The sequence below is a fragment of the Heterodontus francisci genome, unplaced genomic scaffold, assembly GCF_036365525.1.
Source record: "Heterodontus francisci isolate sHetFra1 unplaced genomic scaffold, sHetFra1.hap1 HAP1_SCAFFOLD_58, whole genome shotgun sequence".
NCBI classification, from domain to species: Eukaryota; Metazoa; Chordata; class Chondrichthyes; order Heterodontiformes; family Heterodontidae; genus Heterodontus; species Heterodontus francisci.
In genome coordinates this window covers 2,489,910-2,513,720 of record NW_027142006.1, presented here as the reverse complement: position 1 = coordinate 2,513,720, position 23,811 = coordinate 2,489,910, and the positions used below count along the sequence as shown (strand labels likewise).

The window sequence follows — 23,811 nt, the reverse complement described above, 5'->3', positions numbered from 1 at the left end:
CGTCATCCATGTACAGGGAGGTTTTAACCTGAGTGCCACTGCTGCCTGGGATTGTTACCCCTCTTATGCTCGCATCCATCCTAATAGACTCAGCAAAGGGTTCAATACAGCAAACAAACAAGACCGGGGACAGAGGGCAGCCCTGTCTGACTCCAGATTGGTTCGGCAAACTTTCCGATTCCCACCCGTTGATTCTGAGGAATATCGGCCTCGACGACTCAATCTCTTCTCATAGGACAATCCCCTCATCCCAGGAAGCAATCGAGTGACACTTTGATACACTTCCTTTAAGGCAAGTATATCCTTCCTTAGGTAAGGGGAACCAAAACTGTACACAGTGCTCCAGGTGTGATCTCACCAAGGCTCTGTCTAATTGCAGTCAAACTTCTTTATTCTTATAAAAACTCTTCACAATGTTGAACACAACTATTAACTGCCCCATTAACACCTCTGCTCTAAGAACAAGGACCCCAGCTTCACACACCCCAGATCCCTATTCTTTCCACATTAGCTGAATTCCTGCATCTCTGATGCATTCTCGTAAATCTCCTCTGCACCCTCTCTAAGGCCTTGCCATTCCTGCTAAAGTATGAAACATGGAATTAGAAACAATGCTCTAGCTGAGGCCTATAACCAGTGAGATTTATAAAGGTTCAGCCTCAATTCCTTGTCTGTGTCCCGTACTCCCATTTCTGGTTTCTGACTCAATGTCGGCTCTGAGCTGTTGAAACTGCCTGAATAAATATTTCCACCCAATAAAGCGCTCGGAATGTGAGAAGGGACAAAGTGAGTGACCAAGTACATCAACTCCAAGTAAAACTCCACCATGTAGTGAAAACACTCAAAACACAACGGCTCTTTTAAGAGCCACCCACAATCTCTCTGTAAAAGCTGCACCAACATCTCTCTAGAATTGGTTTATTTCATTGGTTTTAATGCTCACTAACTCTCTGGAACTTTCTCACTGTCTTTGTGTTTTCTGTTTCAATCTGGTATGGAGATTCTGGGAAGATGAGTTTCACTGCCTGGGAGGATCTTTGTGGTTTTCCTGCAGAAACACAAAACAAAGTCTCTTTTCAGAGTCACCCACCGCCTCATAGGGACAGCAGTGACATGGGAACGGAAGCTGGGGTGTGTTTTATGCCGGAAATATCAGTTAATGATTTATGTTGTGCTCTCGTTATCTTCCAATCTCTGAATTGAGCCTTTCCACCGCACCAGGGTTATGGGGAGAGTTTTCATCGTTTCTTTTCCAAACGTACAGACGATGTTATAAAGTTGCTGATTTATCCAGATGGCGGATTCTCCCCTCACAGTGAAAAGTAACATCACACCTTCACATCTGCCCATTGTTTTAGAATTGAATAATTAGTCAAATGGAATTATTTGTGATGTTATTTCCCCCGAGACGGTGTTTCCTGCAGTGAAACAGATCAGTTTCAGCTCAGTCATTCAGAGACCTGGAATTCCTGCAGTTTGAGCCCGCTGGAACCCCAACCCACCTCTGATTGGTCACCCTCTTCTCAAAAAGTCAGTGACAACACATGAGGAGGCCATTCGCCCCATTAAGTCTATGTCGGGCTTCCAATCTGTTCAGTCCCCGACTCGATCCCCAAAGCCCTGCATAATCCCTTTGGGTCAAAATGATCGTGGCAGGACTCGAACCTGCAATCTTCTGATAACATCATGGAATATACCGAAATCAGACGCCTTATCCATTAGGCCACACAGCCATTAACAGGCATGCATGATTCAATCAGAGAACCTCGAAGCACAAAATACAAAAAAATCATTGTTTGAACCTGTCAACCTGGCACAATATTTGAATTTGTGAAAGCCGCCAATTTCACTATGGAAAAGAAGTGATCGACTGGAAAAGTACATAAAAATCTATTTTCCCGTAGCGGTTTAAATAAACTTTTGAAACACAATTTTGCTTTTACCGACTCAAATTGCTGGTGCTATTTTATGAACAGCTTTATTTTGCCAATTTTTGTCAACTTCTCATCCGTAACTGACAGTAAAAGACTCCGTTCAGCAATCTTTCACACGACAAATAACTCAAACTCGGTGTGGAAGTAATAAATTACAGACTATTGGTAATTCCCCTTCACACAGGCTTCAGGGGGACAGTGAGAAGCCACTGAAATAGTTGCTTCATCCTTTTAAAAGGTTCCCATTCTGTCCTGTTATTGACGTGTTGGAATCAGATTTGTATTTAACAAGTTATTTCTGTGAAAATAAAAGGCTTTTGATTGAGAAAACGGGACCTTCTCACCAGCAGCCGGGTTACATTCCCCTCACATCCTTATTCAGTGAGCAGCTCTTTCCCTCGAGAAATAGACAGCAGCAGTTGGAAGTTCAGTGAAAGGATCGGTTAATTGAGACAAGTTTCTGACTGACAGGTGGTGCTGAATATTAATACAAGAAGGTCCTGGAATGGGAAACAAGTGTCCAGAGTGGGGTCTGAAATCAGGACAGGGAAATGGCCAGCACTGACACAGATCATTTCATTATTACATTGATATCTGACTGTCTATAAGGAGAAGCGAGTTAAACACATGATGGTGAAAGGAATGGAAGATAACACTGGTTGTTCTAGATGAAGAGGGATAGACAGAGGTGTGGGTACAGCAGACTTCAGACAGTAATCAGCCCTTTCAGATACTGTGGGTGGATCTGAAAAGAGCCTTTGGGTATTTGATAAAATCCTGGCAGATTGACTTGGTTTTGGTGCCCGGAGCGCTGGTTTTCTTGGGCAGCAACACGGCCTGGATATTCGGCAGCACCCTGCCCTCAGCGTCCTGGAATCAAAAGCAAGTGTCCAGAGTGGGACCTGAAATCAGGATAGGGAAAAAAGCTCTTTGTTTAAAAACCCTCAAATAGCTACCTTGTAATTGGTCAGGTTACTAATGTTTTAGTTAGTGTAATTTATGAATAATTACTAATTAGAAAGTGCTGTTTGGACAGAGTGTAAAACTGTGAGTTGATGTGTGAGGGACTTCACTGACTAGGGGAAGGAGGTGCTCTTTGGTCTCTCTTTTCATTTCTGCCTTTTCAGCCTCCATGGTACAGGGGAAGAAGCTGATCGGTGAGTAACTGGTAAATTATTCTACTTATTACACTTATTACACGAGCAATAATGAGTTTGTAAAGCTAATTAATGGCAGGGCAGCTCGAAAAGTAAAAGTTCGAAATTGGGGGAAGGCAAATTTTACAAAACTGAGAGGTGATTTGGTGGATGTGGACTGGATACAACTACTTGAAGGAAACCCAAAGATGTCTTATCAGTCCATTAAGAGCAAGAGGATAACTAAGGAAAGGGTATACAGGAGTCTGTGCTCTACGGGCTGTTCCCAGGGACGCACACCGAGACAAACATCAACTGCTGCTGGAGGGCTATCAATTCGGTGAAAGACGCCCTTTGGTCTGCCCGAAACTTGCTGGTCTTCCAGCGCAAAGTGTTGTCCACCGCCGAATGTTGCAGACTGGCACATTCCAAGGTCCAGGACTGCGTGCTGAGGGACGCACTAAAGCTTGGGGCAGCCGCAGCAAAGGCTCAATGGGGAAAGACCACAGTGTAAGGTTCCCCCACCAAGCTGGACTGAGGGGCTGGATCCATGGGAAACCCCTCGAACTGTATCGTTAATATTCTCAATTGCTGTAAATGTAAAACTGTAATTGACATGACAATTGTGAAACGGAAGGGTTGGGAAGAAACTCATGACAGTATTGAAGGAAACTGATCTCCCTTGCAATGTTTGTATTTTTTGGTGCTGTTTGGAAACTGTTTGGCAATGTAATTTTTACAGATTTTTATGAATAAAGTATATTTTGGAAATAAAAAAAAACTAAGGAAAGGGTATGGCCTATCAGAGATGTACAAGGGAACTTCTGTGTGGATCCAGAAGATGTGGGTGGGGTTCTTAACGAGTTTTTTGTCTCTGCCTTCACAAAGGAGAGGGATGATGCAGACATTGTAGGAAAAGAAGAGGAGTGTGAAATATTAGATACGATAAGCATAATGAGAGTGGAAGTACTAGAGAGTCTGACATCCTTCAAAATGAATAAATCACCAGGGCCAGATGGTTTGCATCTGAGGTTGTTAAAGGAAGCCAGGGAGGAAATAGTGGATGCGCTGAGGATCATCTTCAAATCCTCACTGAATATGGGGGAGGTGCCGGAGGATTGGAGGTCTGCGAACGTTGTTTTCTTGGGCAGCAGCATGGCCTAGATATTAGGCAGCACACAGCCCTGAGTGATGGTCACCCCTCCCAGCAGCTTGGTGAGCTCCTCGTCATTCTGGACAGCCAGCTGTCGGTGTCTGAGGATGTTGCGGGTCTTCCTGTTGTCCTGGGCCGCGTTACTGGCCAACTCGAGGATTTCAGCGGTCAGATACTCGAGCACAGCAGCCAGATAGACCGGGGCTCCGGCACCCACACGCTCAGCATAGTTGCCCTTTCTCAGGAGCCTGTGAACACGGCCCACCAGGAACTGCAGTCCAGCCCGGGAGGAGCGAGACTTGGCCTTGGACCGAGCTTTCCCGCCGGTCTTTCCTCTTCCAGACTTTTCCAAAAATATACTTGAGGACATTCCGTGCTGACCACTGCCTGATGGATTGGTGGTCAAAGGTGTTTTTCCACACAAACATTTCCGCGAAGGCACGGTCCAACTGGATGGAGCGTTCCGTGGCAATGTGACCAGATCCATCCCTCGCAACACCGGGGTCAGATAGAACCTCAGCACGTAGTGACACTTGGTGTTTGCATACTGGGGCTCTACGCACAGCTTGCTGCAGCCACATACTAAGGTGGCCATCAGGTTGAGGGCGACGTTGAGTACATTTTTTCGCCTTTATCCAGAGGTTTGAACATCGTGTCCCTCCGGACCCTGTCCATTTTGCGTCTTCAGATAAAGCGGGAAATGGCTCGGGTGACCGCCACAGCGCAGGAGTGGGGTATGGGCCAGACCTGCGTCACAGACAGCAACAACGTGAGCACCTTGCACCTGATGACCAGGTTCTTACCCATAATAGAGAGAGATCGCTGCTCCCACATGCTCAGTTTATGTTGTACCCTGGCTACTCGCTCCTCCCAGGTTTTGGTGCACGTCACGGCCCTTACAAACCATATCCCCAGCACCTTCAGGTAGTCTGACCTGACAGTGAAGGGGACAAAGAATCGGTCAGCCCAGTTCCCAAGGAACATGGCCTCGCTCTTGCCATGGTTAACATTGGTTCCCGAATCCAGTTCGAACTGGTCGCAGATGCTCATCAGTCTGCGAATGGACAGCGGATCCGATCAGAATACAGCAACATCATCTATGTGCAGGGAGGCTTTGACCTGAGTGACTCCACTGCCTGGGATTGTCACCCCTCTTATGCTCGCATCCTTCCTAATAGACTCAGCAAAGAGTTCGATACAGCAAACACACAAGGGAGGGGAAAGAGGACAGCCCTGTCTGACTCCAGATTTGATTGGAAACCTTCTGATTACCACCCATTTTTTTGGACTGTGCTACTGATGTTTGTGGAGAGCAGTTTGATCCAATTGCAGATTCCCTCCCCAAACCCCATTTTGGAAAGAACGTCCATCATGTGTGTGTGCGATATCCTGTCAAAAGCCTTCTCCTGGTCCAGACTGATGAGGCAGGTGTCCACCCTCCTGTCCCGTACGTAGGCGATCATATCCCTGAGTAGCACGACACTATCAGAGATCTTCCTGCTGGGTACAGTACAGGTCTGGTCAGGGTGAATCACCAACTGCAGAGCAGACTTGACTTGACTGGCGATGACTTTGGACAGAATCTTGTAGTCTACATTAAGCAGTGAGATGGGCCGCCAATTTCTGATTTCTGCCCTCTCCTCCTTCTGCTTGCAGATGAGGGTGATGATGCCTTTCCTCATGGATTCTGACATGCTGCCGGCCAGGAGCATACTCTCGTACACTTCCAGCAGGTCTGGGCTGACCCAGCACCACAGGGCCGAATACAACTCAACTGGTAAGCCGTCGCTTCCGGGAGTTTTCTTCGTCTCAAAAGACTTGATGGCCTTTGTCAGCTTGTCCAGAGTTAGCGGTTTGTCCAGATTCTCCTGCATGCTGTCATCTCAGACCTCTGTGATCGATGACAGGAAGGACTGGGAGGACGTGCTGTCCATAGACTTCACGTCTTACATCCCAGCATTCAAGGATTTGCTAATCCTTAGTATGTCGGACTGCGAAGTTGTGACCGAGCCATCCTCTTCCTTCAGGCTGCTGATCACAGAGCTCTCTCTGTGTACCTTTTGGAAGAAGAAACGTGAGCACTTCTCATCCTGCTCAATGGAGCGGACTCTGGACCGGAAGATGATCTTGGAGGCCTCCGTGGCAAAGAGCGAGGCCTGCTGGCTCTTCACCACTTGGAGCACCTCCTTGACCTCGACCCCCATCGACTGCAGCCAGAGCAGATTTTGCATTCTTTTCTGGAGTTGGGACATTTCCCTTTGTCTCTCTCACACCCTCTGAACACCTTTGGAGATAAAGAACGTCTTGATATTCACCTTGATCACTTCCCACCAGTTCACCGGATACTCAAAGAGGGTCTCACTGTTCTCCAACTTTTTCAATCTCTTTTGAGTTCCTCAATGTTCTCTGGGTTAGCAGTGTAGCATTCAGCTTCCATGTCTCCCTGCCAACCCGCTGGTCATCCTGTAAGTGACAGTCAGCCAGTAAGAGGCAGTGGTCGGAGAAGAACACCGGCTTGACGTCGGTGGATCTGACCGTGAAAGCAGGGGACACATACAGGAAGTCAATCCTGGAACGGGCAGACCCGTCCGATCTTGACCAGGTGTATCTACGCTGCGCTCCGTCTGCAGGTTTGCTGAAGACATTGTGCAGTTTGGCATTTTTTAAGAATCTGTGCGGAGCGTCCAGTTTTCTGTCGTTACTGCCAGATTGTCCAGCTGCATCAATGATGCAGTTGAAGTCACCTCCAAGAATGACCGGCCTGGATGTCACCAGCAGCAGTGTGAGTTGCTGGAGGATGGTCAGCCGCTCACTGTATTCGACCGGGGCATATACGTTGCTTAACTGGAGCGGAGCATTGTTGTACATTACATCTGCTACGAGAAGGCGACCGCCCACCAGCATCTTAACTTCAGAGATGGTTAAATTGCCTTCCCGCAGCAGAATACCCAGGCCGGAGGAACAGGAATCATTTCCCCTGGACCAGATCGATGTCCCATGGGATCACCATCGTGACCATTGCCTGTAAGTGCTGCGGTGCAGGATTCCACACTCCTGACGAAACAGTACGCCGGCTTTGACCTTTGCGAAGTCATCCAAGGTTGAAACACATCACGTGGTGGATTTAACACAATGCATGTTAATCGAAGCAATCTTTATATCCACTATAAAGTTGGGTGTTGCTCACCACACCAGGTGTCCTTGCTAGTCCCAGTCCTTGAGTATGTTCCTGCATCCCCATAGTGTACGCAAGCTGTTTCACATTGTTTGAGCCCAGAAACCCCTCATGGTTATTCATGAGGGTTTTGTTCCACTGGGGTGACATCGGTGGGTGGGGGGGGCGGGTCTTCTAGGCAGCAAGGCTTGGGTTGTCCTCTGCTGTTGGTGTCTTTCCCCTCGGTCCCTCCTCAAAGACATCACTGTTCCTGACTTCCGGAGCTGGAGCTGGAGTGCGCAGGACACTTCGCTGCTCTCGGTCTCCCGGAGCTGGGGTGCACTGAGCATCTCCTTGGGTTCCATGCTTTTGGTTTGGGGTGCGCTGGGCGTGTCACAGCTTCCAGTGCCCCGGAGCTGGGGGGCTTTATCTTCCAGCTCCTTTGAGTTCTGCTGCTTCTTTTGGAGGTGCCATCGTTCCGGCCCTTCCTCGTCCAGTGAGGAGGAGCTGCTGTAGTCTGTCTCAGACGGTAGCCTCCTCTTGCCACTGGTTTGGGTGGTGACCTGTTCTTTTTTTGGAGGTTTTTTCTTTGTGGTCTTCCTTTGTACCACCTGCCACTGACCTGTTTGTCCATCTGCTGCCTCCTCCTCCATTAATTCTGTCTGTAGAGGAGGAGTTTCCAGGCACGGAGTAGGTGTTGGGTCTCTGGTTGCAGCTGCTTCCCCTTTCTTCTCTTTCTCAGATAAACTTTCATCGCTGTGGGGAGGATTGCTTGTTTCCCTCCCAGCACCAGACGTGTTCACCGTTCCTTAACCCGGTCTTTCCTTGGTCCTTGCTGCCTGAGCATAACTGAGGCAGCGTTTGGGGCAGGTTTTGTAGAGGTGGCATGCCCCACCTCACAGGTTGCAGTACTTACAATGATTACAGTCCTTGGTCTGATGGCCTTCCTTCTTGCAGTTCTTGCAGACGACTGTGCTGCAGTTAGCTGCCACATGACCAGATTTGCCGCAGGTACGACAAACTCTGGGCTGCTCCACGTAGACCATGAAGCCTCGACTTCCCCCGAAAGTGAAGCTGGAGGGAGGATGGATGATGGCTCCGTTGGCATTGACCTTCAAGGTCACCTTGACCTGACGCTTGCTGGTCCAAATCCAAATGGGTCCTTGACATCAGTGCTGCCGCCGGCCACCTCGACGTACCTGGTGAGGAAGGTGAGTACATCCACGACAGGAACATGGAGGTTGTAGAGGTGGATTCTCACCACCCAGTCACGTTGCGATGGCAGTGTATAGAGCGGCTCCACTGTGAGGATCGACAGCGGCGCCTGGTTTCCCTTCTCCTTAAACACCTTCAGGAACTTGATGCATCCGCCACGTTCTTGAACATCACGTCAACATATCCACAGCTGGGGAAGTCCTGCAGGCAGAAGATGTTTACAGCTTGGAATCCACATCAATCAATAAGGATTTTCTTAATGAAGAAGGTACTATCAACCGGTGCATCTCCATCATTATCCTTCACTACCACCCGAACGGTGTTACACACTCCCTGCCCTGAAGTTACAGAATTGGTTACAGCCATTTTACTCAAAAACCTACCTGAGGCAGGATCATGGTCTCTCCCCTGCTCCTCTTCCAGACATTTCCACAATCTCACAAATACTTTCACAAAGAGTGAGGAATTCCTCCCGCACTTCCCTGCTTTACCTTCTGGAGGAATGCAGTCCGGCTACTTCCGATTGGTTACTGTCTGCTGAATCTCATTGGCTGGTTCATGTCACCAATCAGGTAGCTGCTATTTTGCCTATTATCAAAGGGCAATGAGAAAATGGGGCGGAGATTGGCAGCGGCAAATTGTCAGAGCTAAACCCATTCACAAATTTGAAAAGCCCGCAAAAATATTTGTGAAACGAGGAACAGCTGAAATATAATAAATAATATCGTCTAAAGAGTAAAATGTATTTCACTCTCTCCTCATATTGTGTTTCTCCTCATTGTCCGTCACAGATACCAGACTTACTTTCCTTCCGGGAGTGGAGCAGAGAGGAGTGGACCTGTGGGGAGAACGCCGAGAGCAGAACCAATAAATTGAGCCCAAGGATCGCGGCCCAGTCACTCACCTTCCGGGAGAGGTCTGGACCTGTGGGGAGAACACCGACAGTGGAGCCGATACATTGAACCTGAGGATCGCGGCCCAGTCATTCACCTTCCGGGAGAGGAGCGGACCTGTGGGGAGAACATCGAGAGTGGAGCCGATAAATTGAGCCTGAGGATCGCGGCCTAGTCAATCACCTTCCGGGAGAGAAGCGGAGAGCTGTCCAGGCACGCCGGAGTTTGAAATCAAAGTGAGCAGTGATGTCACAGGAAGGCGGCAAGGTGATTGGTTGGTGAGTATCTGCTGTTAGGGAGTTACTCTAAATAGCTGGGTAAGTAACTAAAAGTAAAGGGAAAGGTCTACAGTTTTTTCAATAAAGGAGGTCGTGTTTTTTGGGGGAGAATCAAGGTCCCTAGTGTAAATAATTTAATTTTTGGGTAATTTAAGGGGATAAATTAAGGGTAAGTCATGGCAGGGCAGCTCAGCAATGTGGAGTAATCCTCCTGTGCAATGTGGGAAGTCAGGGACACTTCCAGTGTCCAGGGCGAACACGTGTGCAGGAAGTGTCTCCAGCTGCAGCTACTCGAAATCCACGCTTCGGATCTGGAGCGGCGGCTGGAGATACTGTGGAGCATCCGCGAGGCTGAGATCATCGTGGATAGCACGTATAGGGAGGTGGTCACACCGCAGGTAAATACTGCTCAGGTCGAAAGGGAATGGGTGACCACCAGGCAGAGTAGAAGAACTAGGCAGGTAGTGAAGGAGTCCCCTGGATCCATCTCGCTTTCTAACAGATTTTCCACTTTGAATACTGTTGGAGGAGATAGCTTTTCAGGGGAATGCAGCAAGAACCAAGTCTGTGGCACCACAGGTAGATCAGCTGCACAAGCGGGGAGGAAAAGGAGTAGAAGAGCTATAGTGATAGGGGATTCTATCGTAAGAGGTACAGATGGGCATTTCTGTGGCTGCAAACGTGACTCCAGGATGGTATGTTGCCTCCCTGGTGCTAGGATCAAGGATGTCACAGAGTGGCTGCAGGACAAGGGGGAGGGTGAACAGTCAGAGGTCATGGTACACATTGGCACCAATGACATAGGTAGAAAGAGGGATGAGGTCCTGCAACCAGAATTTAGGGAGCTAGATAGCAGATTAAAAAGCAAGACCTCAAAGGTTGTAATCTCTGGATTACTCCCAATGCCACATGCTAATGAGTATAGGAGTAAGAGGGGAGAGCAGATGAATGCTTGGCTGAGGATATGGTGCAGGAGGGAGGGCCTTAGTTTCCTCGACCACTGGGTGTGTTTCTGGCAAAGGTGGGACCTACCTGTCCAAGTTGGACGGGTTGCACCTGAACTGGAACGGGACCAACATACTTGCTGAGAGGTTTGCCAGTGCTGTTTTGGGGGGTAGGGGGGGGGGGGGTTTAAATTAATTTGGCAGGGGGGTCGGATACAGAGTGGAGGTACAGTAGGGGGTTAAACACAGTCAAATTTAAAAGAGAAACTGAGTCAGTCTGGAAGACCTGTTATGGCACAAGTGAAAAATGCAAGGCTGGATTGCATCTATTTTAATGCAAGGAGTCTTACTAATAAGGCAGATGAATTGAGGGCGATGATTAGCACATGGGATTATGATCTTATTCCTATCACAGAGACATGGTTGAGGGAGGGGCTGGACTGGCAGTTCAGTATTCCAGGGTACAGAATCTACAGGCAAGACTGGTGAGGGAGTAAAAGAGGAGGTGGCATTGCACTGTTGATCAAGGAGTCAATTACTGCAGTAAGGAAGGATGATATCTTAGAAATTCCTCAAATGAGGCCATATGGGAAGAACTTAAAAACAAAAAGGGGACAATCACTTGGCTGGGAGTGTACTACAGGCCTCTAAACAGACAGGAAGGGATAGAGGAGAAAATATGTAGGCAAATCTCAGAGAGGTGTAAGATTCTTCTTCTTTGGCCTCCTTGTCTCGAGAGACAATGGGTAAGCACCTGGAGGTGGTCAGTGGTTTGTGAAGCAGCGCCTGGAGTGGCTATAAAGGCCAATTCTAGAGTGATAGACTCTTCCACAGGTGCTTCAGATAAAATTGGTTGTCAGGGCTGTTACACAGTTGGCTCTCCCCTTGCGCTTCTGTCTTTTTTCCTGCCAACTGCGAAGTCTCTTCGACTCGCCACACTTTAGCCCCACCTTTATGGCTGCCCGCCAGCTCTGGCGATCACTGGCAACTGACTCCCACGACTTGTGATCAATGTCGCAGGACTTCATATCGCGTTTGCAGACATCTTTTAAGCGGAGACATGGACGGCTGGTGGGTCTGATACCAGTGATGAGCTCGCTGTACAATGTGTCCTTGGGGATCCTGCCATCTTCCATGTGGCTCACATGGCCAAGCCATCTCAAGTGCCACTGGTTCACTAGGGTGTATATGCTGGGGATGTGTTGGAGATACGGTCCTGCCACCTGATGCCAAGGATTCTCCGGAGGCTGCGAAGATGGAATGAATTGAGACGTCGCTCTTGGCTGACATACGTTGTCCAGGCCTCGCAGCCGTAGAGCAAGGTACTGAGGACACAGGCTTGATACATTCGGACTTTTGTGTTCCGTGTCTGTGCGCCATTTTCCCACACTCTCTTGGCCAGTCTGGACATAGCAGTGGAAGCCTTTCCCATGCACTTGTTGATTTCTGCATCGAGAGACAGGTTACTGGTGATAGTTGAGCCTAGGTAGGTGAACTCTTGAACCACTTCCAGAGCGTGGTCGCCGATATTGATGGATGGAGCATTTCTGACGTCCTGTCCCATGATGTTCTTTTTCTTGAGGCTGATGGTTAGGCCATATTCGTTGCAGGCAGCCGCAAACCTGTCGATGAGACTCTGCAGCCACTCTTCAGTGTGAGATATTAATGCAGCATCGTCAGCAAAGAGGAGTTCCCTGATGAGGACTTTCCGTACTTTGGTCTTCGCTCTTAGACGGGCAACCTGCCACCTGATCTTGTGTGGAGGAAAATTCCTTCTTCTGAAGGGTTGAACGTCTGTGAGAGCAGCAGGGAGAAGAAGATCCCAAACAATGTAGGTGCGAGAACACAGCCCTGTTTCATGCCACTCAGGATAGGAAAGGGGTCCGATGAGGTGCCGTTATGCTAAATTGTGCCTTTCATATTGTCATGGAATGATATGATGATACTTAGTAGCTTTGGTGGACATCCAATCTTTTCTAGTAGTCTGAAGAGATCACGTCTGCTGACGAGGTCAAAGGCTTTGGTGAGATCTATGAAAGCAACGTTGAGGGGCATCTGTTGTTCACGGCATTTCTCCTGTAGCTGGTAAAGGGAGAACAGCATGTCAATGTTGGATCTCTCTGCTCGAAAGCTACACTGTGCCTCAGGGTAGACACGCTCAGCCAGCTTCTGGAGCCCGTTCAAAGCGACTCGAGTGAAGACTTTCCCCACTATCCTGAACAGGGAGATTCCACGGTAATTGTTGCAGTCACCACGGTCACCCTTGTTCTTATAGAGGGTGATGATATTGCCATCGCGCATGTCCTGTGGTACTGCTCCCTCGTCCCAGCACAGGCAAAGCAGTTTGTAGAGTGCTGGAAGTATAGCAGGCTTGGTACTCTTGATTATTTCAGGGTAATGCTGTGCTTCCCAGGTGCTTTTCTGCTGGCTAGAGAATGAATGGCATCACTGAGTTCCGATTTTGTTGGCTGTACGTCCAGCTCATCCATGACTGGCAGAGACTGGGCTGCATTGAGGGCGGTCTCAGTGACAACATTTTCCCTGGAGTACAGTTCTAGGTAGTGCTCCACCCAGCAGTCCATTTACTTCCGTTGGTCAGTGATTGTGTCCCCTGATTTAGATTTGAGGGGCGCGATCTTCTTGATGTTTGGCCCAAAAGCTCTCTTCATGCCATCATACATTCCTCGGATGTTTCCGGTGTCAGAGGCCAGCTGAAGATGACTGTATAGGTGTTGCCAGTAGTCATTTGCACAGTGCCTGGCTGTTCCTTGTGCAGCGCTTCTGGCTGCTTTAAGAGCTACGGATGTTAACTCACTGGGGGCTTTCTTGTAGTTCAACAGTGCAATGTGCTTAGCGGCTATGAGAGGTTCCAGCTCTTCAAAGTGTGATTGAAACCATTCTGCATTCTGCTTCACACGTTTGCCATAGGTGATCATAGCTGAGTCATAGATGGCAACTCTGATGTGGGCCCACTTGGTCTCTGCATCCCCTGTCGGTGTGTTTTGAAGGACTTTATAAAGTGAATTTAGAAACTTACGTAACAGCTGTGGATAAGAAATTCTGCTAGTGTTGATGCGCAGGCGGCCCTTCCGTTGGGAGTGATGCAGCTTCTTTGGTTTGAGTCTAACCTTGCTGCAAACCACACACTGCACACCACACACAACCTTGTCCACTCAACACAGTATTAGACTGGCAGTGAAGGAAGCTTGTCTGCAGCTTGCTGTGAAATGGCATGAGACTGCCATCTCTTGGTGTGAAATAGAACTGCAAGAGGGAAATTGATTGATAATAAAAAGCTCGGTGGGAATGTAAGCTGTGAGGGGGATACAAAGGGCCGGATTTTATTTGGTTCACTCCCCCCGAGATTCCGGCCCTGCTCCAATTCTGGTCTTTTGAGCATCGCTGATTTTTATCGCTCCACCGCTGGCAGCTGTGCCATCAGCTGTCCAGGCCCGAAGCCTGAGATTTCCCTCCCTGAACTCTCCGCCTCTCGACCTCTCTTCCCTCCTTTAAAACACTCATGGAAGCCTACTTCTGTGACCATGCTTTTGGCCATCTGCTCTAATACGGTCTTGTGTGGCTTGGGGTCCAATTTTGCTTTCCGACACTCCTGTGAAGTGCCATGGGACGCTGTATTACGTTAAAGGTGCTCTACAAATTTACACACAAGTTGTTGTTGTTTTTGGTCTGGAATGTATTGCCTGAGAGAATGGTGGAAGGAGACTCAATCGTAAGGTTGAAAAGGGAATTTCGATAAATAGTTGAAAGGAAATGAAAGAGCTGCCACAGGCACGATGGGCCGCCCTGGTTGTGGATGTCGTCGTCATCCTTCCTTCTACGTGAGATGATGGACGTGCAGCAAATCCATTGGTGATGGGATAGTTTCCCATGGTGCACTTTGTCCGATAGCTGAAGAGGTCAATCTGTGAGAGGCAGGTTCTTCCACAAGTGACACATATGAGGTGGGATTATCAGGTGTCGCTGTTTTCCATGTTGGCACCTGCTGTCAAGCTGCTATAGTCACTGATTGTCATGGTGACGCACACACCAGTCCAGGGGTAATATCACCATTTCCCTCTGTTGTTGGTCAGTGTCTCCCATGTGTGAAAATCGATGTTTCGGGCCTTCATGTCCTGCTTGCAGGCATCCTTGAAGTGAGGCTTTGGGCATCCAACTGTTCTTCTGTCTCCGGCGACCTCCGCATACAGAATACCCTTGGGAATGTGTCATCTTCCATCCTGCGAACGTGCCTGAGCCAGCAAAGTCACCTCTGCTTGACGAGTGTGAGCATACTCGGGAGATTTGCTTTTGAAAGCATTGTTACATTTGTGATGTTGTCCAGTGTTTATTTGCGCAGTGTCTCACTGTCTTTTGCACAACTGCCTTGGCTAATTTCAAGTCATATAATGTTCTGGCTGCTGGTTTCATGTTGTGCATCAGATCGGTTCTGCTTTTTGCTTCAATAACAGATGTCATCTCTGCTGAGTAGGTGGGGAAGAGACAGTTGCCCACCTCCTTCTGGAATGTGTCTTTGCAAAGCAGGTGTGGAAACAGATGCAGCGGTTTTTGTTGAGGTTCATCCCAAGCAGCTCTGTAACACAGGAGTCTGTGCTCGACGGGCTGTTCCCAGGGATGCACAGCGAGGTAAACATCAACTGCTGCTGGAGGACCATCAATTCGGTGAAAGACACTCTTTGGTCTGCCCGAAACTTGCTGGTCTTCCAGCGCAAAAAGTTGTCCACGACCGAGTGTTGCAGACTGGCACATTCCAAGGTCCAGGACTACGTGCTGAGGGACACACTAAAGCTTGGGGTAGCCGCTGCAAAGGCTCAATGGGGAAAGACCATTGTGTAAGTTCCTCCCGCCATAGTGAACTAAGGAACTGGACCCATGGGAAACCCCTCAGGCTGTATACACCAAATATGGTTTTGCTGCAAAATGTACATGGCAGGTAAAATGGAATGGAAGGGTTATGAGGCAACTCACTCCTCTATTAAAGAAAACTGATTTATTTCACACTTTTTGAAATGTCATAGAGTCATGGAGAGATACAGCACTAAAACAGGCCCTTTGGCCCACCGAGTCTGTGCTGACCACCAACCACCCATTTACACTAATCCTACATTAATCCCATATTCCCTGCCACATCCCCACCTTCCCTCAATTCTGCGACCACCTACCTACACTCGGGGCAATGTACAATGGCCAATTTACCCATCAACCTGCAAGTCTTTGGCTGTGGGAGGAAACCAGAGCACCCGGCGGAAACCCACGAGGTCACAGGGAGAACTTGCAAACTCCACACAGGCAGTACCCAGAACTGAACCCAGGTCGCTGGAGCTGTGAGGCTGCAGTGTTTTTTTCCAGATTTTTATGAATAAAGTATATTTTGGAAAAACAAAATTCTTAATGAAGTAGGTGCAGTCGATGGGTGCACCTCCTTCACTATCTTTCACCGCCACCCTAACGGTGTTACGCACCCCCTGGCCTGGATCTCTGGTGTTGGTTGCAGCCATTTTTACTTGACGTTTTCCTGGGACAAGTACTAAATCCTCAACTGACAGGGAAACCACCACCACGGTAGATCTCCAATCCCAAAGGGCGAAATGCCCTAAATACGGTGCTGAAACCACCTCCCACCCCCAAAAAAACACAAAAACAGCACCTGCATTATCAAACGCCACTGATCACGGTCTCTCCCCTGCCAGCTAAGTCCAAGCATTGAGGTGGAGAAGTGCATACTTGGAGCTGCGAAGAAACGAGCACGAGTGTTTATAGCAAAAAATAATTGGGAGCTGGAACACTGTCCAGCAACAGCTAGTAAATTCTATTTTTGATTCATATAATCAGTGGTGAGCGCAAAAGCTGACCCCCAACAATCACAAATTCGGCAGTTGAGTATCCCACATTTGAAGACATCGCAGGCATCAGCAAACCCACAGGACAATAGGTTAGCCTCATCCTGGGAGAACTTTTTTCTTTATTTCCAAAATATACTTTATTCATAAAAATCTGTAAAAATTACATTCCCAAACAGTTTAAAACAGCATTAAGTCAAAAAATACAAACAGTGCAAAGGTGATCAGTTTCCTTCTATACAATCATGAGTTGCCTCACAACTCTTCCATTTCATTGTCATTTTACATTTACAGCACACAGAATTTTCCCGATACAGTTCGAGGGATTTCCCATGGATCCAGCCCCTCAGTTCAGCTTGGTGGGGGGACCTTACACTGTGGCCTTTCCCCATTGAGCCTTTGCTGCGGCTGCCCCAAGCTTAAGTGCGCCCCTCAGCATGTAGTCCTGGACCTTGAAACGTGCCAGTCTGCAACATTCCGTCACAGACAACTCTTTGCACTGGAAGAGCAGCAAGTTTCTGGCAAACCAAAAGGCATCTCCCGCTGAATTGATAGTCCTCCAAGCAGTTGATATTTGTATCAGTGTGCATCCCTGGGAACAGTCTATAGAGCACAGACTCCTGTGTTACCAAGCTGCTTGGAATAAACCATGACAAAAACCACTGTATTGCTTTGAACTTTTTTTTTATTTCCAAAATATACTTTATTCATAAAAATCTGCAAAAATTACATTGCCAAACAGTTTCAAACAGCACCAAAAAATACAAACATTGCAAGGGAGATCAGTTTCCTTCTATACTCTCATGAGTTTCTTCACAACCCTTCCATTTCACTATTGTTATGCCACTTACAGTTTCACATTTACAGCAAAAGAAAATATCAACAAAACAGTTCGAGGAGTTTCCCATGGATCCAGCCCCTCAGTTCAGCTTGGTGGGAGGAACCTTACTTTTTTTTTTATTTCCAAAATATACTTTATTCATAAAAATCTGTAAAAATTACATTGCCAAACAGTTTCCAAACAGCACCAAAAATACAAACATTGCAAGGGAGATCAGTTTCCTTCAATACTGTCATGAGTTTCTTCCCAACCCTTCCGTTTCACAATTGTCATGTCAATTACAGTTTTACATTTACAGCAATTGAGAATATTAACGATACAGTTCGAGGGGTTTCCCATGGATCCAGCCCCTCAGTTCAGCTTGGTGGGGGAACCTTACACTGTGGTCTTTACCCATTGAGCCTTTGTTGCGGCTGCCCCAAGCTTTAGTGCGTCCCTCAGCACGTAGTCCTGGACCTTGGAATGTGCCAGTCTGCAACATTCGGTGGTGGACAACTCTTTGCGCTGGAAGACCAGCAAGTTTCGGGCAGACCAAAGGGCGTCTTTCACCGAATTGATAGTCCTCCAGCAGCAGTTGATGTTTGTCTCGGTGTGCGTCCCTGGGAACAGCCCGTAGAGCACAGACTCCTGTGTTACAGAGCTGCTTGGGATGAACCTTGACAAAAACCACTGCATTTCTTTCCATACCTGCTTTGCGAAGGCACATTCCAGGAGGAGGTGGGCGACCGTCTCTTCCCCACCACAGCCAACGCGGGGGCACTGTGCGGAGGGGGCGAGACTTCGGGTGTGCATGAAGGATCTGACGGGGAGGGCCCTTCTCACCACCAGCCAAGCTACGTCTTGGTGCTTGTTTGAAAGTTCTGGTGATGAGGCATTCCGCCAAATGACTTTGACGGTCTGCTCGGGGAACCATCCGACAGGATCCACCGTTTCCTTTTCCCGTAGGGCCTTGAGGACATTCCGTGCAGACCACTGCCTGATGGACCGGTGGTCAAAGGTGTTTTCCCGCAGAAACTGCTCCACGAAGGATAGGTGGTAAGGCACGGCCCAACTGCATGGAGCATTCCGCGGCAATGTGCCCAGGCCCATCCTTCGCAACACCGGGGACAGATAGAACCTCAGCACGTAGTGACACTTGGAGTTTGCGTACTGGAGATCTACACACAGCTTGATGCTGGAGGACCATCAATTTGGTGATAGACACTCTTTGGTCTCCCCGAAACCTGCTGGTCTTGCAGTGCAAAGAGTTGTCCACGACCGAGTTTTGCAGACTGGCACATTCCAAGGTCCAGGACTACGTGCTGAGGGGCGCACTAAAGCTTGGGGTAGCCACTGCAAAGGCTCAATGGGGAAAGACCACTGTGTAAGGTCCCCCCCGCCATAGTGAACTGGGCAGCTGGACCCATTGGAAACCCCTCGTGCTGTATACACCAGATATGGGTGTGCTGTAAAATGTCCATGTCAGGTAAAATGGAGTGGAAGGGTTGTGAGGCAACTCACTCATGTATTGGAGAAAACTGATTTCCTTTGCACTTTTTGGAATGTCAACATGGTGCTGTTTTGAACTGTTGTATATTGCATTTTTTACAGATTTATATGAATAAAGCATATTTTTAGGAATAAAAACCTGGGGATTCATATGCATAGTTCTTTGAAGGTGGCAGGACACATTGAGAAAGTAGTTAGCAAAGCATATGGGATCTTGGGCTTCATAAATAGAGGTACTGAGTACAAAAGTAGGGAAGTTATGCTGATCCTGTATAAATTTCCAGTCGGTCCACAACCAGAGAATTGCATCCAGTTCTAGTCAACACACTTTTGGAGGGATGTGAGTGTCCTTGAGAGGGTGGAGGAGATTTACCAGAATGGTTCCAGACATGAGGGATTTTAGCTGTAAGGTTGGTTTGGAGAAGCTGGGGTTGTTCTCCTTGCAGCAAAGGAGATTGAGGGGAGATTTGATAGACATGTACAAGATTATAATAAATATGACAGGTTTAGATAACTTACAGGGCGATGGGGATAGAGCGGGGGAATGGGACTGAATGGATTGATTTACATGGGCTTGATGGGCAAAATGACTTCCTGTACTGTAGTGACTCCAGGACTCAATGACTCTCTCTCCTTCTCTCTCTCTCTCTCTCTGTCTATCGCTTTACCTCTCTCTGCCTCTCTCTCTCTATCTGTCTTTAGCTGGTCCTCTAACTTTCTATCGCACTCTCTCTCTCTCTTTTTTTCACACTCTCTCTCTCCATTACACACATATTTGTCAATCACATGTCAAAGAAGGAAGCGTAATGAAGGAATGTCTGTGCCCTTGAAAATGTTTCCAGCAGAATAGTTAAATGTTTAAAGTTTCTGTTGGGAGTTTGACCTGAAATGGTGAGACACAAGGATGTGAGGTTATTAAAGTCTTCACCAAATGTAATAGGGAATAATTTTCTTCACTGGTGAACCCAAAGGAACAAATATGGCACAAGAATGAGAAAAGTCAGAGGATTGAGAAACATCCAATGGTTCTTCACATATACAAGTCAGCAGACCCACAGAAAAACAGCAGGTTGAGAGTTCAGATCCAGTGATAGACTTGACAAATATCGAGCCAGTGCTTTATTCTTTATAAACGTGACATCTGTCCACTTGGCTATTGCACCTCGTCTCGATGTATCTGATAATACTGATACTATTTGTATTCCACAGTTGCTTTGAAGTCACAGGCAATATAAATGGATTGGGAATGTCAATGGTCAGGAACCATCAATGGATTGGGAAAGTAAATGGACTGGAAAATATCAGTGGATTGGGAAATTCTATAGACTGAGTTAGATCAATGGATTGGGACAGTTCAGTACATTGTGAAACATCAATGGATTAGGAAACAGGAATTAAAGGGACAGATGGAGTTCAACCTGGAAAAGTGTGAAGTGATTCATTTTGGAAGGTCGAATTTGAATGCAGAATACAGGCTTAAAGACAGGATGCTTGGTAGTGTGGAGGAACAGAGGGATCTTGGGGTCCATGTCCTTAGATCGCTCAAAGTTGCCACCCAAGTTGATAGGGTTGTTAAGAAGGCGTATGGTGTGTTGGCTTTCATTAACAGGGGGATTGAGTTTAAGAGCCGCGAGGTTATGCTGCAGCTCTAGAAAGCCCTGGTTAGACCACACTTGGAATATTGTGTTCAGTTCTGGTCGCCTCATTACAGGAAGGATGTGGAAGCTTTAGAGAAGGTGCAGAGGAGATTTACCAGGATGCTGCCTGGACTGGAGGGTATGTTTTACGAAGAAAGGTTGAGGGTGCTAGGGCTTTTCTCATTGGAACGAAGAAGGATGAGAGGTGACTTGATAGAGGGGTACAAGATGATGAGAGGCATAGATAGAGTGGATAGCCAGAGACTTTTTCCCAGGGCAGAAAGGGCTATCACCAGGGGGCATAATTTTAAGGTGATGGAGGAAGGTTTCGGGGAGATGTCAGAGGTAGGCTCTTTACACAGAGAATGGTGGGTGCGTGGAATGCACTGCCAGCGGTGGTAGTAGAAGCAGATACATTAGGGACATTTAAGCGACTCTTGGATAGGTACATGGATGATAGTAGAATGAAGGGTATGTAGGTAGTTTGATCTTGGAGTAGGTTAAAGGTTCGGCACAACATCATGGGCCGATGGGCCTGTACTGTGCTGTACTGCTCGATGTTCTATGTTCCAGATGAAAGGATTGCATTAATTAATGGATTAGAATGTGGAGAGGCAGGAGAAAATGATGCCATTTTAGGGGGCCGGGGGTTAGTAGAAACAGACCAGGTCTATTTTACTCTCTATCTCATTCCTTTCTTCTATCTGGCTCATTATCACATCCTCTCTCTCTCAGAGCGGTGGGAATCACTGGAACCCACACTTGTTGCTCTGGTTGTTTGGTTCCGGGAAAATACAAGGTCCACATCAGATTGACAGGAAAGATAAATGTGATTCAGAGCCAATCATATTCCTTTTGGTGATGTGTGCTCAGCCTTGTTCTATCAGCAAAGGCAGCAGGAAATGCAAATCCTGAAGAGTTTTGATAGAGTGAAGAAGGAGAAAGTGTTGCCAGTGACAGAAGGGTCAGTAACCAGAGGAAACACATTTAAAGTAATTGACAAAAGAATTAGAGTTGTGATGAGGAGATTGTTTTTTCAGCAGTGTGTTGCTCTGGTCTGGAATGCAATCCTGAAAGGTCAGTGGAAGCAGATTCAATGTTAACTCTAAATGGAATTGTATAAATACCTGACATGGAAAATATAACAGGACAATGGGGGAAAGGACAGGAGTGCGGGATGTGGGATTAATAGAATAGCTCTGTTAAATATCAAGCAAATGCACAGTAATAAGGTTGAGTGCTTGGACCTCAGTTACTTTCACTCTATCAATGGCAGAGAAGGCTCGAGGGACCATGTGGCTACTCCTCATGTTCTTCCCAGTGTCCAGGAGAAAGTGTAACATCACACTGATTTCCAGATGGCCAAAACAAATGCAACGGACATCTTATCTGGTAACATCACATTTAAAGTGAGAAACTAATCATAAGGCACAGACGGGGATTGAACCCGTGATTTTCAGTTTACGAGACTGACGCCTTACCACTTGGCCACCATGCCTTTTGTTAATAGACACCTGAGGCTCCAGAGGAGGATTTGTGATTCTTTTTCAGTTTGGTTGAAACAGCATCGAGAAACATGCACAGAAATAAAGAGGGATTGTGGAATGGGAAACAGATCAGCCTCATTTACATCATCAGCATCATGAAATCTTCATTCAGACGTTCCATTCTCATCCTCAGCTTTTCTCACATCTGTACAATAATATAAGAGTGGACATTGGGTTGTTACTGGGCTGATTATATAAATAGACTATGTGCATCATCACAGGAAGTGATGTAATATAATCTGTCCGGCACCTCATGGAGAGTTGTCGATGAAACCTTCAATGCAAGATGTGTAGAGTAAACTCAGGTTATTTTAACCGTCAGATTCTTATAAATTGTGTACTGAGCCTTGACAGATATCAGAATATTATATGGGGGCCACAGTAAACCAAAGCAATGATGGAGAAATCTTTGCCTGTACCTTTGAAAAGGTCACTGGACTGAACCAAGCCGAGGAGTGGCCGAGATGGTTCCAGAGGTTTGCAAGGTATCGTACTGCATCGGGTCTCGTGCAGAAGCCAGACATGGAGCAGGTCAGTACACTATTGTCTGCCATGGAGGGAGTGTGTAGGCTACGTGTGAAGAAGTTATTAAGGCACTCAAGACCTATTTTAATTGAGGAAATAAATGTCATCGTGGAGCCAAAGTTAAAACGCTGCATTTGCTGACAATGCAACCACCAGGTGACGCTGTACTAGAACATGCGCAAATGCAGCCTCTTCCACTGAAACGTCACTGTCTGTGACATTCAGGCAGCTGCCAGGATTAAAGATGGAGCTACTCAATTTATCACAGAAAACAACTTAGACCCAAAAATACCCTCAAAGGTTGCCATCGCCGCCTCCATCCCACCCCCAATAGTCCCCCGCGACCTCTTGCGCATTCGCCAGTTATATAGTACCAAGTCATCTTAATTCACCTAAAGTGAATTACTTTTGGAGCAGTGACTGTCACTTCATAAGCAAATATGGCACATATCTACACAATGGACATGTTTTGGTTGATACTCGGAGAACGTTGCGCTGTTTGAAGTCTCATCAGAAGGACAGCACCTCTGACAGTGCTGCACACCCTCTGTAATTCAGTGAGGTTTCATAGAGTCAGAGAGTTATACAGCACAGAAACAGGCCCTTCGGCCATCGTGTCCGTGCCGGCCATCAAGTACCTGTCTATTCTAATCCCATTTTCCAGCACGTGGCCGTAGCCTTGTATTCTGTGGCGTTTTGAGTGCTCATCTAGATACTTCTTAAATGTTGTGAGGGTTCCTGCCTCCACCATTCCTTCAGGCAATGTGTTCCAGATTCCAACCACCCTCGAGGTGAAACATTTTTTCCTCAAATCCCATTCTCCGGACGATCATTCCCCGCTTCCCCCCATCCCACTCTCTGACTGCTCACTCCCCGCTTCCCCCACCACCACCCCCATCCTGCTCTCTGGCCGCTCACACTCCAGGCCATGGGCTCTGCCGCTTCCCTCCTCTCGGCCACTTGCTCCAACATTGCCCCATCTCCCCTCGAGGCTCGCCTTGCTTTATCAGGTGGTGCGGTGAAGAATGATCGAATGTTGGAGCGAGAGGCCGAGAGGAGGGAAGCAGCATGGCTGAGAGCTAGTGTCTGGAGGGACGTGGGGGGGAAGCGGGGCGTGACTGGACGGAGAGAGGGCAGTGCGGGGGTGGGGGGGGTAGCAAGCGGCCGGAGGGCGGGGGAGCAGGGTAGCGAGGAGCGGGCAGCGAGCG

General features: G+C 47.7%; 2 non-coding genes across 2 annotated transcripts; both read right to left on the bottom strand.

The window, feature by feature from the left end:
* Positions 1-1,644: 1,644 nt before the first annotated feature.
* On the bottom strand, positions 1,645-1,733 carry trnar-ucg (transfer RNA arginine (anticodon UCG)). Its single transcript is given in 2 exon segments — positions 1,645-1,680; positions 1,697-1,733. It is a non-coding gene; the product is annotated as a tRNA-Arg (tRNA).
* Positions 1,734-21,957: 20,224 nt separating this feature from the next.
* trnat-cgu (transfer RNA threonine (anticodon CGU)) lies at positions 21,958-22,029 on the bottom strand. The gene has a single exon. It is a non-coding gene; the product is annotated as a tRNA-Thr (tRNA).
* Between the last annotated feature and the right edge of the window lie 1,782 nt (positions 22,030-23,811).